At 42.8% G+C, this 15,649-nt stretch overlaps 1 protein-coding gene across 1 annotated transcript in view; it reads left to right on the top strand.

Moving 5' to 3' along the window:
• MCF2L2 (MCF.2 cell line derived transforming sequence-like 2) overlaps positions 1-15,649 on the top strand; it is a 151,102-nt gene that overhangs the window by 19,373 nt on the left and 116,080 nt on the right. The gene's annotated exons all lie outside the window — the stretch shown is intronic.

Genomic DNA, 15,649 nt, shown 5'->3' with positions numbered 1-15,649 from the left:
TCACCAGTGCTGGCCTTGTGCCTGTTGTGCATCTCCTGTGCAGTCCCCTGCCGATCCTAGGGGAAGCTCCCTTTTAATTCACTGTATCAGGATTGAGTGCTCTCTGCACTCAATTCCCCAATAACTAGTTTCTTCATAAGGCTCTCTAACCAGTGTTTTGTGTTATTGTAATTGTTAAAACGGAAAAAAAAGTCAGCTTAAATATCCAGCTCCTTCCAAGGAGGATTTCTAAATGAATGTTTCAAATATCTGAGTTTGGTGTCTAACTAATGGATCCAACTTCTTTGTTTAAAAAAATTTAGTTGGGGGGTTGCTTAGCTAGCAGAGCATGTCTGCCAACAATATTTCCCTTGTCCTCCATTTGCTACTCTGTTCATTTCGATTATCAGATCTTATGAGCAGGGACTGTGCACAGCAGCAGAGGGCTTTTCTGTACAGTTGCAGCCTCCCAGTGCCACTGCCAGACGTGTGAGTAATTGGTTGAGCAGCTCTGCAGAGCAGTCTCCTTGCACCGTCCAAGCTGAAATGCAGAAGTAAAAAAATTCGTTCTCAGAGATGAAGACTCATAAAATCATAAGCCTGAAAGGAATGAAAAATCATGAAGAAAAACCTTTTCTCAAAGAAAAATTCTTTGTGAACATATCTGGCATGCTCATTAAGAGTCGTTCTGTGATCTTGCAATGTGCTTCTGGGATATTCTCTCTTCATTGTTGCTTATAAGACAGCTTTAAATTAATGATAAGGAAGCCATTCAGGGCATGGGCTGCGCTGAGGTTCACAGCTTTCATTCTGAATGAGAGATTAAAGTAAACTGATATTGAAGGCAAGGAGGGAGAAACAAACACAGTCAGTAAGCCTATAAAAGTCTTAGCCAATTGCAATGGTGAACATCCTGCTGGTGAGGGTGACCTTGAATGAACTAAGTGGGATAAAGTCACCAGGCTGGACTGACAGCTGAAGAATCAGGCTGGATTCCAGCAAACAGAGAGCAGATTCCTGACAGGAGTCTCCTGAGCTGTGGCAATGGCTTCTCGGTGTCGGAAATGTGGACAACAGGTACCCAGGAATCTGCCTTTCACTGCTGTCCGGATCACAGAAGGAGAAATGAAATCTTACCATGATTTTATAGGAGGGTGCATTAGACTGGAGCGCATGGCAAAGAAAGGTAAGTGTAGCATCCTTGAACAAAATAACGTCTTCTCCTTGTGGTAATTGCATTGCATCCCCAGGCAATTTGTAAAAACAGATTATATTCTTAAAGCTTTCTCTGAGGAGTCAGTAATAATTAAAGGCAACTGGCTGGAATTGGGTATTACCTCAGGTGTGACTGCAGTGTTTGACTTGGCTGTATATTTCTGGGATACTTGCAGTGATTTGACCTAAAGGAGTTAAAATGAATGTTAGACTCGTTCTGAATAAATGTTTATTTCATTCAGGTGTAAGACACTGAGTTTTCTGTATGTGTCAGGGGTAGTGCATGGAAAATACTTCTTAAAAATAAATGTAAAGAGCTGGAGCAGTGGGTGTTGTGACCCAGCTGACCCCGTCACCCTGTGCTCCTGAATTACTACGTAGAAGGTCAATATCTTCCTCTCTGTAAAGACTTTGGTTTCACTGTATTTGGAAAGTAGCAAACAAAGCTTTTTGTGCTCTGAGTCAGCCCAGGTACAGGGCAGTATTCCACTCTCAGGGGGTTGCTAGTATAAGGTACTGGTACCTAGCAATTTTTGCTAACTGCATGCTAACTCTGAAGTAGAGTGATGCAGTTGAAATCTAGGTTGTTGACTGTCTATTCACATATCAAAATTGCTGAATCATAGAACACTTTTTCTCTGTGTCATTGAGAGGAAGATTTTTCAAAGAGCCCCCCTTGATTTGCCCCATTAAATTGAATAAATACTTAGTAAACCTCAAATCCAGCAATTTGCAAGGTGTTCACTAGTGCATGTTGAAGACTCCCAAAAAGATGCAATATGATTGTACTTGGAAGTTAAATTGTTTATTATTATTTAATTAGCTCTTCTGCAAGAGTTGCATTTGATCTGGTAAATGGAGAATATTCTGTAGAAAAAGGTGGCTCAGAAGCAGGGTATGGCTGCAGCCACTGCTCACACACTGGGCTTTGCAGATGCTTTCTTTAACAGGGATCTAATGCACAATGTCAGGGTTTGAAAAGTGCAAAGCCAGTCCATTGTACCTCTGCTTCTATGGGTGATCCATCCATGCTGATCTTTGGGCTCAGTGCCTACCTATGCATTGTTGTATTTGGCTGACCTCTCAATAACACTGATGTTTCCAGTTGCACTCTTTGTACCGAGGCATTCCGAGTTCAGAGCAGCAGGGCAGAAACGTCTGGTATCCAGTAAAAGACAGTGGATTCATTGGAGTTCCTTCCTGAATGTTTGATCAGGTTGCTTATGGCTTTGTGGGCCTGTGGACCTGCTGGAGGCAGAGCTCAGGCATCTGCTGCTCTTTTTCTTCCTGTAGTAGAGAGAGGAAGAGACTGGTAAGGGCTTTGCCATGGTTACTGTTCCCAGGGAAACACCTTCTCTGCCTCTCATATTGAGAGACTACCTGGCATAGTATTATGGGTGGAAATCCCTTGGAAAATAATTTTTTGCTAGGAAGCAGAGAGCATGTCAGATCAGCCTGAGCCTGTTGTCATTTTGTGAGGCAGAAAACATCTTTGCTGCTTTAGTATTAAATTCTGCCAGCAAAGCTGCCACAGGGGCAGAAGTTCAGTTATTGCTGAGGACAGGGTGCCTTCAGCTGCAGGTATTGGAGATGTGTGAGTTGTGAGAACACACTGGGGCAGCTCTGTGTGTGGTGACACAGAATGGGGGCTAAGGAGCTGGCAAGGTGGCACAGGAGTTCCTAACAACATTGTGTGGGTTGTTTTCTCCTGCTCTGAACTGACTCTGACCTTGTGTTCATTGTGGGGTTTTTTTGGCCTGTGTTTTCTTATCTGTAAAGAAGGAGTGGGAATTACCTGCCTCCGTAAAAAGTGGATCCTGATGATGTAGCTATGACTACTTCTTATTACTACTTTGATGACTAGACCAGTTTCTCTTAGCTGTCTGTGCTACATAAACAGAGAGGCAAAAAGATTGTCTGTCCCAGAGAACTTGGATTCTGTCTGCCCCACCTAGTCCTACAAGCAAAGACTCGTTGTCTGCCTTTTGCTCAGGGTGGCTTTCTCTGAACATAGTGGCAATGCAGGATCCCTGGGGCATGTTCTGACTTACCAGCATTTTAGAGGGAGTACCCTTTCTGCAGTGTAAAGGTTGAGCTGGACTGTTGCTAAGGTCCAGTTGGCTGATGTTTACTCAGTACTTCATGCACTCCAAAATATGGAGCAATTTTCACCTTGTCCATCCCCTGGACACACGTACAGACCATGCCTGTGGAGCCTTTTGAATATTCTGTTGCAATTTTATCTTGTGTATTAGATATCATAATGAGAAGATATGGAAGGTATGCAGGTAACTACAGCAGAAATAGAGGCCACATGCTTGCAGTGACCTGCAGGTTTCCTGTCTTTTATCAGCAGTACCCCACAGCAAGCAGTTGTGCCAAGCCATTCCAGTTCCTGTGTTCCACTTCCAGTGCGATCTTCCACATTCCTGGATCATGCAAGTTTCAAGGCTTTCTTTCAATCAATGTGATTTGTTCTGATGAGTGGTTAGAGGTATGGTTGTAGGCTTCTGTTCAGGTAAAGGGAAAAAATAGTGAATGCTCACAAAAAGAAGTGCTGCTGTGAGGGGCCAGCTGAAGGGCAGTTTCCTTATGGACACATGATACCTGCTGAGAGCTCCACTGCCCTGGCTCCCTGCAACAGGCTATATGAGCTGCCTACAGGGCCCTCTGGGGTCTGCTGTACAAATGGTGCTATTTTGAACACCACTATGTGACCTTGAGACTGGGAGCTGCAGCTCCAAGGTGCTGGTTACAGCACAGCATGAGAACCAAAGGGAAGAAGCCCCCAGAAAGCCAGGGAGAGATGTGGCAGGGACCCCAGCCCAGGGCTGATCATTGTTGGAGTGCCCTCAGTTCCTCACAAAACAGATACTGAGGCTGAAAGCAAAGCATGGCCTCTTGCCATGAAATGCATCATTCTTGCACAGTGGCTCACATGTCTTTTCATCATGGACCTGACTATTTGTGTCACCCTGCTGCTGGTGAACACCTTTAATGCTTGAGGACACCTCTTGCCCAACTGGCCCCTTTGTCCCCAAATGCTCCTAGTCAGCCTGTCTTGTTGTGATGCTCAAGTCCTCAAGGGGATCGTGTACCCACAGGGATTTTACATGGATGAATGATCCTGTGCTGGCTATGACTGTCTCTGCATGCTGTGGAGCTTGGGGCTGCAAGGGAATGTTATATTTTTAGAGGAATAATTGTATGTTTTTCATCTGTGCTCAAGGCTGGTGGCTGCTTAAATCAGGGTAGTGAATCTGCAGACAGGAATATGCAGTTTATTACTGAGGCTTTTCAGGATTTTGCTGTTGCTGCAAAACCAGGCAGGAGGCTCCTTGCCAGTAGGACAGGGACCTGTCTGTTGTGCTAGCAGTGCTTCTGCTTTTGTCCTCTGTAGGACAGAGGAATGCTGCAGTTTTGTCTGTCCAGCAATCATTGGAGGTTGTTCTCAGTCCTACTGCTGTGTCTCTCTTACTGCTGGAGTTGAAAACCAATTCTTCAGATCCATCTGTTCAGGGAGGAATAGGGACTCAAGTACTGAGTGGTTAAGGAATTATGGTGCTATCTCTGGAAAGAAATCTCATCTGAAATGAATTGGGACTGAAATTTGTTGGACTTTTTGGAGCTTCTCCACCTTTAGTAGTAAAATAAATGAGAAATGCTTTCCTTTTTCAAATGACTGACCTTGCCACAAAAGTGCTGGTTACTGGAGAAAGTGGCTATTTCATGTGAAGACCAAAATCTGAAGGATAAGTGGAACGTATTTCTAAATCCTTTGAGACTCAATCACAGTGGCTCCTTGTGTATTGCTCAAATTGTTCTGGTTCTATTTGCATTCAGTATTTCTTCTTCTCTTTAGTAAAAATGCTACCGAGGGGACCTGGGACAACCTTTTTCAGCTGGCTCTCATTGCATATATAATAGCTGAAATAAAATATTCTGTTTTCCACAGAGGTTTTTCTGAGAAAAGACAATTATCTTAGATGCTTGTGTTTCTTTTCACCTGTTCCCATTCATATGCAGCGTGCTCTGCTGTGATTGAGAAATACTAAAACCCTGTTTACCTAATCAGAAAGGTCCAGACAATTATGAGACAAATAGTGAAGGCACAGCTTGATTTTCATTTAAAAGAATTCTGAGAGAGATGTAGAACTGCAAAGATCAAGAGAACAAATTCTCAGAGGGCAAGTTAGAGCAGAGGCCTTGTGGGTATTTATGTTTTTCCCTTTCTCCCATGATACCAGAGCAAGAAACAGCTCAGCAAAATGGAAAAGCATTAAACATGGATAGACAGATTGTTATAATTGGCAATGTTTTGTTAACTTGTGGGACTTATTACCACAATATAATAGCCCAGTTTGCTTTTCTTTATTACCTAAATTGTAGTGTAAACTGCCTGGGGAGAAGATTTCAGGGGAGAATGGTGCTGAGTGTGCTGGGAGGTTGGAGAGTGCCTGTGCAGAGCTCTCACCCTGGTTATGCCCACAGAGCACATTCTCCAAATTCAGCCAGTTCTGCTGCTTCACACCTCACTTAAAGACCCAATTCTCCTGTGCTAATGTATTGATTTTTTTAATACAAATTGTACTGCAGCTTTATTACCTGAATCTTGCTATGGATTAGCCTGACCAGTGACTTTTCTAAGACATGGACTTTGCTTCTTCACCACATTATCTACTAGAGATACTCAGGATCAAGTATAAAATAATGATAAATAAATGCTTGGTTGGAGCAGCCCAGCTATATATGAATATTTGGACTATGCAAGTGTCTTGTTGCACAAATTTCTGATCCTGTTAGTTAATTTCATTTTTCAAGGGGAAGAAAATCCTCCAGGTTCTTACAACAGACAAGAATTATTGACCAAGCGTTTTGGTTTTTTTCACCCTTTTCTAAGTTGGAATATCCCAGCATCTTTATTTTGCACAGAGTCAATGCCTTATTTATATTCAGAACCTGTGCCTATGAGTCATTATACTGGGGATTGTTCAGTTTAGGCTATTTGTCTAAACTCCTGAGTCACACCTTGAGACAGTGTGCTTCTGGGGATGCCTCTGCAGGAGGTCTGCAGACCTGATTTTTAAATTGGGATACTGTTAATTAGTAAGGTCATAATTTGCTAGCATTGGGAAAAGCTGAGGTGAAATGGGAAGGGGTAAAGGGGTACTGTGTTCCATTTTCCCTTGACTTTACCCCTAGGCTCAAGAAGTGACATCTGTCAGAGAATGGATGAAATGGGGGGCAACTTAAATTTTCAAGTCAAAAGCACAATAGAAATCAGTGGGCTGTTAGTCAAAGTGGGAGCTGTAAAACACAAGCCAACTTCTTTGTGTTAGGCCTTCGCTAGAGGAAACAGTAGATTTGCAGTTGCCTGAAGTCTTTAACGTAAGATTAAAGAGCTTTCTAAAATGCTGGTTTAATCCAATTGCCATGAACATCTTGTGTGTTCAACAAGTCAAACACAATGAACCTAGTGGTTCTCTCTGGTCCTGCAGTGAAAGAATCTGGGATATGATCTCTGAGTTAGAGGCATTTGGGTATGAGCCATTTCTTGTCATACTTTTGGTGGCCCACACCCACAGGTGAACACATGAATGTTTGGAGACAGATGCTGACATGGTGCAAGTTATTTCAAGGAAACTGGGGTGTATTGCAGCCAGAGAGGATCATGTCCTTGAATTTTATTATTCTTTTAAAGTATACTTAAATGTGTAATACAGTTGCTTTCCAGTAACAAAAACTGAAATGTCAGTATTACCCTATTCTATGGGCTGGTGAGATAATATTTGGATAGTACAAAATATTGTTCTGCTGAGAGAGGCACAACTAAGCCTTTTCAGCTTGGCAAAGACATTTTGCCAATGCATACTGAAATTACCTGTACTAATTACCCAAATGAAAAAATGTCTAATGTGTAAATTTATCTTATGAAACTTAAAGTACTGCCCAAGGAGAATGTAGTGGCCTGAGGAATTTCTTGGTGCCCCTTCCATGGTGAATTCATTGTTCTCCTTTTATCCTAAATATAAAGTTAGTAATTTCCATTCACTTGCAGAGTGGCATTTCATCTGCTGACTCCACGGCTCGCTCTGCTGCTTCTGCAGCATCTCTACACACAGGGTTAAAGTGCTTTTCAGACTGTAATCATCTGGCACATTGATCAGCCACTGGGACCGATGTGACACTTGTCCCTCTGTGCTCCCAGGGAGGCAGGTGAGGGATGGTGCCAGGAGGGGGCCGTGGGCTACCCCACATCTGGCTGGGACCCAGCTGTGCACAGGCTCTGCTGCTGTCTGGGCTGCCCCGGGGCTGGGCTGGGCTCGCTGGCCAGCAGGGCTCTGGTCTGTTCACTCTGCACAAGCAGAAGGGGAGGGGAAGCTCCCAGGAGAGCAAAACGTGTCTGGAATGGGAGACAGATCTTGTACATTGGTTACACCATTGGTTTGGTGGCCAAACTGTGGTTTAAACTGGTACAGGCAGCAGAGAGTAACATTACACACCCACTACAGCTGGTGAATTCACTTGTTTGGCAAGCTGAGAAAGGAGGTGCAGTGTAAAATCCATGCATCTTGCCACTCTCTTGTTGTACCTTTATCCACCAAGTAGTGTCTGTCTGTAAAGCTGCAGGTGTCATAAGCTCTCAGGTGTATCTTGTACCAAGCATGGTGATGTCTGCTTAGATCTGGCATGCATTTGTAACTACATAGAAACCCTGTTAGTTTTCTCATGCTATACTATAAGCATTATCATAGTTTGTGTTGGTTAGCTGATGGGAGAAGGATGGAAATCCTGGGTGTATTATCCTTAAGAGAGATCCAATGTCCAGTATCCTGTCTGTAGAAACAACTTTGGTCTGCTCCTCAATTTACTGCTGGGAAAAACTGAGGTTGACTGGTGACCTGGATTCCTACCCCTGTGCCTCAATTTCCCTATCTATAGAATGAATGACACTTGTCTTTTTGAATCTTGAAGACACAGAACAAGAAAGATATTACCATTGCATCATACATCCTAGGGGACAGCTACTGTAGCCTGGCTGAAGAGTGACTTGTATCTAAAGCAGCTGAGCTGCTGGGCGTTGTGGCAGTAAAGGGACAGTAAATTTTATGAGTTACCTAATGTTTATGTTGCTTCCCAGTATTGCTTCAGACTGCTATAGGTGTGATGTCACCTTCTTCAAGCCACATGTGTACTCCCTTCATGCACTGAAAACTTGTGTTCTGAAGTATTCATTGAACTAAATATGTCAAAATGATTACTCCCCTGTTCAAAACCTGAGGTCATGTTTCCTACCAAATTCAGAGGTCTCGTGCAGTCTTCTCCCTTGTCTTTAAATAACAGCGCTGTGTTCTGATGTGTGGGTGTGCCTTCGGGATAGTACCCGAGACAGCAATTCACAGCAGCACTGCTGGTTTCCCTTGGCCCTGAACATCCTATTATTTAAAGTTATTTCAATGAAAGCCCTTTCCATGCCTCAGTCTGAGAAAGTCAGTCTGTTTTGTTGCTTGTTGGGCTGTCCTTTTATTGTTTGTGCCAAGCTGTGAAAGCCTCCCCAGTGTCCCTTTGGAGGGGCCCGAGTGGAGAGGCAGCTGTACCTGGGCAGGGTTAAACCCGGCCCCGGAGCACTCAGAGCTCTCTGCTGTCGCTTTGCCCTGCAGCTGTTCCGAAGCGCTCTGTGCAGACTCCTCCAGCAGAGCCTCAGCCCTTGGGTGCAGCGCTGTTGGCTCCAGGATTGCTCAGGGAGCGCGGCCTCTCTCTCTCCATCCCTCCCTCCCTCCCTGCTGCCCTGTGCCCGGGTGAGCTCACTGCCACAGCGGGACTGCGGGAGCCGCGCTGCCTCACCGGGGAGGGATCGTGAGCGGCTGCAGGGGAACCATCGCTCCTTGCCCTGTCTTTCTGTGGCTTTTCTGCTGGGCTTCTGAGCTGGGCTGCTGGTGACAGCGTGGAGGAGGCTGCAGGAGGGTGGCTGGGAGCTGTCCCGGGCAGAGGTGGGCTGTGAGCAGCTTGTCCCGGAGATACACTCAGTGCTGCTGGCAGCAGAGGTGCCTGCTGGGGCTCACTGTTTGTCTCCAATACAGTAACCAGGGAAATATTTTTTAACTAACTGGCCTCTGTTCAGCAGTGAGCAAGCAACCAGCAGCTCCTGAGCTCAGAAATTATGTGAATAGGCTCTGAAATTATTTTGCTGGATGCAATAGTTGAGGGCAGAGCCAGTGGCTAGAATTCTTCTGAGATAGAGTTTCAGCTATGAAACTGTCTCCTGGCTAGCTCTAGGAGAAAGGAACGGAGTCTGCTGTACAGCCTGCTGTATCTCTTGATTAGCTCAGTGTCCAGGCATTGTAGTGAGCATATTTTAGCTTTGCAGTTTGCCACATGTGGGTTTTGTTATTCATGATGGTTTTTAGCATGACATTATGGAAATATTCTTTTTTTCTATTTTCTGAGCAGGAATTTGTGTTTTAGTAATCCAGCATTGTTGTGAAGGACAGATTTTGGGAAGAAGATGAATTAACTTTTCTCTGGCAAAAATCAGAAACTATCAAGAAGTTTTTACTGCTGAGGCACTAGGCAAGAACATGTCCCATGCTGCTGTAAATCTGGATTTATTTATTGAATGCTGAGATTGGACCTTTGCCTTTAATGCCTTTTATTAGGGAAGTTTCAGTTTTGTGGATAGTAGGATGTAGCATCCCCCCACCAGGGGGTGGTCTGTGAAATCAAGCAATATCTTGCTGAGCAGATGATGTGGTATGGTGTGTTTCTTTAGATCTTTTCTGATTATGGATAATTCATAGTGCAGAGTGAAGATTTGTTAATAATTTCTTATCTATCTCTTACAATTTTACAGCAGTATTATAAGTATCTTCATAATAGGCTAGGATATGAATTGAACTGAACAGTGGAGGGTGCTTTGAGAATTTTATATTAGTTTGTAAATTTAGCTTTTATGGGGATTATTAATGGAGAATTCCTAGATGTGTGCACAAATGTATGGTGTCAGTAAATAGTCATTAAAATCCTTGAAGTGTGGCTATAAGTATAAATGTGTACACACCAATGTATTTTTGCAGAATGTACCAACAGTAAATTAAAATGGGAGTTTACCTATGCAGAATAAAGCTTTTAAAATTTTTGTTATTTACCAATAAAATTTAAGACTTCTTTAAAAACAAACAAAAAATCTCCTTCATACAAGAACATCCAAAGACTGTTTTTGAAGAAGTGGTTAAATGGAAAAAGCAGCAAAATCTGTTTCTTCATCCAAGGAAGTATATTCCAAAATATTTTGACATTGGCTTAGAAAGCTGACATCATGCCTAGAGGGTGCATTTCCATTTGGGAGGGCAAGATTTCAGTTTTATATGAACAGCTCTACTTTCTTCCCCTTATAAATCAGCCATAGAGTCCTAATGTGTACTGTGCCTGCCTGTAAAAACAGCTTACTAAAGTCTGTAACCACTCCTGGAGCACAGGAAAATACAGCTTCTAAACAGGTCTTTTCAATCTGTGACCTCCACTCTTATAATTTTATGTTAAAATAAGCATCAAATTTAGTAAATGAGATTAATTGAAAAATACAGTGATATGAAGAATTTGAACAGTCTTCCCTGAAAGACTTAAAATCAGCAGGAATATGTGCCTGCAGAGCCAGGCTAGGTAAAGCTGTACCTCCATCATTAAACTGCACAGAATGCCTTGAAAATACCAATCATGGCTCAGTGTGATGTCAGGAGAAAACTTCAGAGCACATCTGCTGTGTGAGAGAAAATCACATCAGGCACCAGTTCAGCTTCTGCCCAGGTAGACACTGGGACTCACAGCTTTTTGAGCTCTTCAGGGAAAGGTGCATTTCTAACCTTTCATGGAGATTGTTTGGGAAAATTTGCAAGGCAATTCCTTCCACACCATGGCCTCAATCTGTCCCCTTCTCAAGGGACTGGAACATGTTGGCAGTGCATCAGTCAAGACAGGATCTTGCTCCTAACCTTGCTTCTCCAGATTTCTACTATCTAAGTATACACAAAACTGGGTTGCTGTTGCAACTAAAAATCCACCAACTTAAACAGATACTTCCAAACATGACCAAGAGTTACTTAAATATTTTGGAAAGATTCAGTCTTTGGGAGACAGCTACCAAACTCTGCTATGAAACTTGGCTTTAATGAGAGAAGAAATTGCTTTTAAACAAATACTCTTTGTAGGTTTTACAGTTGTGCTTGGTGAAAAATTGATCTGAGAGAAAAGTTGATACCAGTCACCTATGCTTCATTTTGGCTTTTGCCCTAAGCTGACCTAAGTGTGATTCTCTCCTGGAAGGGTAGTCCTGGCTTTGCCACCTCCACCCCTCCCATGCATTACCAGCTCTTGTACCCTTCAAGCAGCTTTGCAGAGAGCTAACCCAGATCAGAAGCAATCACTGAGGAAATGATGCTTCACCTTATTTACAATAATGTTGTTCCTGGCTTAGTTTTCAGTTGACTCAACATGGGTGAGCAAAAAAAGAGGTGGCAGGAATGTGCAGAAGAATAAGAGAAAGGATGAGATTTCCCTTCTGTTTATGGCTAGATTTTTAGTTCCTCTTTAGAACAATCTGTAGCACAGCAGCTTGTATCAGTAACTGACCTCACTGTTTGTCTGCCTGGGCTGAGGGAATAAACAAACGTTTTCAGAAAGTAAACCAGGGGTGAGAAAGAAAAATAAATAGAAATTTTAAAAAAGGATTCCAAACTAAGAGATTCTTTCTCTGATGTAATAACCTTGAAGTTCTTTTTGACCTTCAAAAAGGGAAATGTTTTGCTTAAGGACTTGAACTGGGAATTCTGGTGGGACGGAATATTTTCAAATCCTTTAGCCTGCTTAAACCTTATCAGTCAAATGTGCAAATTGGTTCCCTTAGTGTGTTTAATTCTTGAAATTTAACTTAGCTCTGCTAGACTTGGCTGTTGTTGGTGGAAGCAAAGCAGACTCAGGACCTGGCAGAAGTTCTGGACTGTAGGAATTCTGCCACTTTCAAACTTTGGATCAAACTTTGGATTCCAACTTTCTAAAAACATAAGAACATAAGAATGTAAGGTGTGCTTTCACGTTCTTAAAATGAAATATCTGACCAAGAAATATTTGGCCTGATGCTTAATCTTGCCTGACCCTTTTCCATCACATCAGCGATCTGATTTTTCTTTAAAAAGTTGTGAAAACTCTGAGCATAACTTTTGACAGAGCTTGCACAAAGTAGAAGTAGGCTGATGTACTTGACTATTTTAGAAAAGATTTTCTTTCACTGTCAGCTGTCTTCTTTCACTGTGAATGACATATTAGGCTGTCATTAAGAAGACATGAACTTTGCTCTGGAAATTTGTAGCCCATTATTCCAAGAGTAGTGGCTTCAGATGGGGGATTGAAGCCATCCTCTCCTGCAGTCAGCAGAAGGCCAGGCAGTTGTAGCCTCCAGCCACTTAAAACAAAGAAGCCCCAATGTCCTGGTGTGGCTGGTGGCCTTTAGTTGTCCTTGGTGGAGCAACAGGCACTGCTGTGTCAATCTGCTGGTGCAGTCCAGTCCCTCACTCCAGCAGGTCACCTTTTCAGTGCTGTTGGAAACAATTAGTTGCCATTAGCATGTAAACTAGTTTGTGTCTGCTCAGAGAAGAGAGGAAAGAACAAGGGGATATTCTTTGTTGTTTTTAACCCTCTGCTGTTGGTGTAGTTCCTCCAGACCTGCTGTGGGAGCACACAGAGCTGGATGAGACACAGAATGAGTGTGTTTTTGCAAGCCCAAGCAGGTTGCATTGTTGAATGAGGAATTATGAAGCATAACTGAATGGCTTTCCCTTGAGGATCAGATAGCACAGTTGCAGTGAGCCTCCCTGGAGAGCTGGGAAGGAGGAGAAGCTGTGCCAGACAGATGGCTGTAGTAATTGCTTTTCTTTTCCTCCCCCTTGGTAGAAAACCTTGGGAAGCAAAACTTAAGGCCTAATTCTTCTGCATTGAAACTGGCCTCTGCTGGGAATTTAATTTATAGTAATTTAAGAGGAGAACCAAGAGTACATGAACTGAGTTGTTTCTTTTACTTTTTTTCCTCTTTTATCACATCCTTATTCATATTTAAATTGTCCTGACAAATTCAATTAATTCAAGTAATGAAGAACTGTATGGTATATGTAAATGTTCATCTTTGATGACCCGTGCAGGGGATTGGCATTGTTTCATGTAACACCAAACAATTCAATTTTTCTTTTTGAAATTTCAGAGGCTATGAATAACTGCCTCTTCAAAAAAAAAAAAAAAAAAAACAAAAGTGAAGACCACAAGAGCAATCACACAGAAGGTGGGAAATGTCTGAGTCAAGTTTCCCCAAATAAATATGTTGCAGACACTTGGCTGGTTTTGATAAGATCTTGAGTTGCATGCCTATAGAAATACAGATTTTATCAGAGGGCAGGACTGCTCTGAAGTGACCAGGAGTTGTCCAATGTCCTCTGTAGATATTAGCAAGGGATGCTATGAAACAAGGTAGTTGTCACGTTCCTGCAGCTTTTCAGCTTCCTGAAACCTTCCCCTTGGCCCCATGTAGTGTTAAAATGTGCCTGTCATCAGTAAGTTTTTCTGAAGTGTCTATGAACCTGTGGCTGTCAGCTCAATACCAGCTCACATCACCCTGAAGAAGGGGTTTCTCAGCTGGAATATCAGTCCCACAGAAAAATGGTGCCTTGCTTCTACCCACGAGGGTGAGCAGCACTTCCTGCTGCCTTCTGGCTTGCAGTTCAGACCAGAGAGGCTTCAGAGCTTCCTGGGATAAAGCCAGTGGAAGATATAAATGATTAATGCTCACTGGTGCTAGGCAAATGTCATAGCTTTGAAACAAACCCAGACTTGTGTCTTTTTGTTTGCTTATAAGTTTTTTTTTCAAGCTTTTCTTCTAGTCAAAGATTAAAAACTTCCTCCAGCAGCCCTAGGTAATCAATCATGTTTCCAAGGACTGGGACCTCTACTGCAAGGTCTATGCTGTGATGGTATTACAAATTCTTCCATGCTGGGGAGTAAATACCTTTAAGCACTGTCCTAGAGGAAGTGCAAATGGGACCTTGAGTGCTGTGGCTACACTGCTGACATTTCATAGCCACATGATCTGATTTGCCCATTGGGCTGTGAGGTGCCTTCCCTTGTTTTCTCAGATTTTCTGTCTCCTGCTGGTTTCTTTTGCTGCAATTGCTTTTCCCAGCATGTCAATGTATGAACTGTACTGACTTATTGGATGTGTGATTCCTAGTCACCAAATGTGTTTTGTACCACCTTTCTCATCATCTGAACATCTCCTCCTGAGTGTGACTTTTACAGCAATCCCATGAGGTTTGTCTTGCCCAGGCAGGAGATTTGATAAGAACTAGCTGGTACTCTGCAGTTCTTGTTTCTTTTGCTTCATTTTATCTTTACATCACAAAAACCTTCTGAATAAAAAGGATATTTAGCAACCAGAAACCAAGCTATGTTTAGAGCAAGCTAATAAAGCTAAATAGGAGTTGGGTGTGTGGTGGAATTTCTGTTTTGCTCAAGACTGGTTAATATTAATGATGTCTTCACATTGGCAAACATCAAACACAAACTTAACTACCGATAGGTTTGTTACCCTGGAGGGCTGGGCAAGTCTCTGAGAGGTCTGTGGTCTATCTGGACCCAGCCTCCTTCCTTCCACGTGCTGTCTGGGTACTTAGAGGTGATCTGTACAACACCAGGACTGGTTGTTGTTCTGTACAGTGGCTAAAGGAGTACTTCCAATAGGTGTCATCAGAACATAAACCTTGATCCTGCCAGTTAAGTTGGCAGATATTTCTTGTAAATGTTGCTGGTTTAGACTGGTGTGAAGAGTGGGGAAAATAACTGGGTGCACCTGTTACAAAAAGAGATCAAATTAGCTCCATGTGAAACTGTAATTACTTTTCACTCCATAGATCACACACAAAAATTGAGGTCATTTTTTGCCCAGCTGCTTGCCAAGTTAATTTTTACCATTTTAGTGTTTAAACTAACAGGCTTAGTTAAAATAACAGGCTTTGTTTTCATGAGAAGAAACTCTCACAGCCCCTGATTTCCTCCTTTTACTATGAATTTGCTTGTAGCGGAAAAAGCATCGGGAAAGGAAACTCTTGTGGATTGGCTGGCTACACAAAGTCCTCCAGCAGAGCTCGGGGAGTTCAGGGTGGAACAGGGCCATGTATGTGGAGTAGATTTCACTGCTTCAAAGACTGAAAAACTGCTGTAGTGGGAGGCCAAATGCAGTGACTTAATATGGAACCTGAAGTGGTGAGGAGCAGCTGTCAGCTTGAGCAAACCTGTGGCAAGCTCTGGCAAATCCGCTGGAGCTGGTTTATGAAAAGCTCTCTCTGAAATCACAAGGCAATAGATGAAGTTAATAGGCTGAAGAGGAGACTGTGTAAGTACCATAATCTTTACCACAATA

The sequence above is a fragment of the Ammospiza nelsoni genome, chromosome 10 (genome assembly GCF_027579445.1).
Source record: "Ammospiza nelsoni isolate bAmmNel1 chromosome 10, bAmmNel1.pri, whole genome shotgun sequence".
NCBI lineage: Eukaryota > Metazoa > Chordata > Aves > Passeriformes > Passerellidae > Ammospiza > Ammospiza nelsoni.
Note: the sequence above shows the minus strand (reverse complement) of the source record. Positions and strands in the feature narration are given on the sequence as shown.